The sequence below is a fragment of the Homarus americanus genome, unplaced genomic scaffold (assembly GCF_018991925.1).
Source record: "Homarus americanus isolate GMGI-L3 unplaced genomic scaffold, GMGI_Hamer_2.0 scaffold22250, whole genome shotgun sequence".
NCBI lineage: Eukaryota > Metazoa > Arthropoda > Malacostraca > Decapoda > Nephropidae > Homarus > Homarus americanus.
Genome location: NW_024741189.1, coordinates 1,363,049 through 1,364,962, shown reverse-complemented (window position 1 = coordinate 1,364,962; position 1,914 = coordinate 1,363,049).

Here is a 1,914-nt window from a genome sequence, read left to right as displayed (position 1 = left end):
GTACAGCAGTATAATAGAAACAAAGTGGTGCACAGCACAGATAATAGAACAGTGGCGCATTGGTGCACAAGTATATTAGAAATGAGTGGCACAGCAACAGCATAGAACAAAGTGGTACAGCACAGCAGGAACAGTGGTGCAGCACAGTATAGAACAGTGGTGTACAGGTATAGCATATGGCTAGAACAGTGTGTACAGTACAGTATATTAGAACAGTGGTGTACAGTACAGTATATTAGAACAGTGGTGTACACAGTACAGACATAGAAACAGTGGTGTACAGCAGTATATTAGGAAACAGTGGTGTACAGCAGTATACAGAAACAGTGGGTGTACAGGCAGCATAGAGAACAATGGTACAGTATAGTATATTAGAAACAGTGGTGTACAGCACAGTATACAGAACAGTGGTGTACAGTACAGCATAGAACAGTGGTGTACAGTACAGCATACAGTGGTGCACAGCACAGCATATTAGAACAGTGTGGCTGGCACAGCATAATAGGAACAGTGTGTGTACAGTACAGCATGACAGAAATGAAAGTGGTAACAGCACAGCATATTAGGAACCAGCGGTGTACAGTACAGTATATACAGAACAGTGGTGCACAGGCACAGAAACAGTGGTGTAAGGTATAGTATATTAGAACAGTGGTGTACAGCACAGTATACAGAACAGTGGTGTACAGTACAGTATATTAGAACAGTACAGCAAAGCAGTGGTATATTAGAAAGCAGCATATATATTAGGAACAGTGGTGTACAGTACAGTAAGCATGTAGAACAGTGGTACAGTATAGTATATTAGAACAGTGGTGTACAGCATACAGAACAGTGTACAGCACAGCATATTAGAACAGTGGTACAGCACAGTATACAGAACAGTGGTGTACAGTACAGTATATTAGAACAGTGGTACAGTACAGTATATTAGGAAACAGAAAATAGCACAGTATATTAGAAATCAAGTAGTAAGAAAGAGTGAAGTATATTTAGAAAACAGTGGTGTACAGTACAAAGACATTAGGGAACAGTGGTGCAAGGCACAGTATAATAGAACAGTGGTGTACAGCACAGCATATTAGTAGGAATTGCGTACAGGCACAGAGAAGCAGAACAGTGGTGCACAGCACAGTATATTAGGAACAGTGGGTGTACAGCAAGTATATTACCAGTGGTGTACAGCACAGCATATTAGAAACAGTGGTGTACAGTATAGCATAGAACAGTGGTGTACAGTACAGTATATTAGAACCAGTGTGTACAGTACAGCATATTAGAACAGTGGTGTACAGCACAGTATATTAGAAACAGTGGTACAGCATAATAGGAAACAGTGTGTATGGTGCACAGAGCATTAGAACAGTGGTGTACTAAGTACAGTACATGTGAAACAGTGGTGCGGGGCTAAGTGGTAACAGGAAACAGTGTGTGTACAGGCACAGATATAGGAACAAGTGTACAGCACAGTATAATAGAACAGTGGTGTACAGCATAGCATATTGCAGTCTGAAAGTGGTGTACAGCACAGATAGAAACGAAAACAGTACAGTATATTAGAAACAGTGGTACAGTACAGTATATTAGAACAGTGGTGTACAGTATAGTATATAGAAACAGTGTACAGTACAGTATATAGAAACAGTGGTGTGCAGTACAGTATATAGAAACAGTGTGGTGTACAGTACAGTACAGAACAGTGTGTGTACAGCACAGTATATTAGAAACAAGGTATAGAACAGTGGTGTACAGTACAGAATATAAGAACATGGGTGTACAGTGCAAGTACAGGAACAGTGGTGTACAGTAGTATATTAGAACAGTGGTACAGCATAGAGATATAGGAAACAGTGGTGTACAGTACAGTATATTAGAACAGTGTGTGGCCAGTACAGTATATTAGAACAGTGGTGT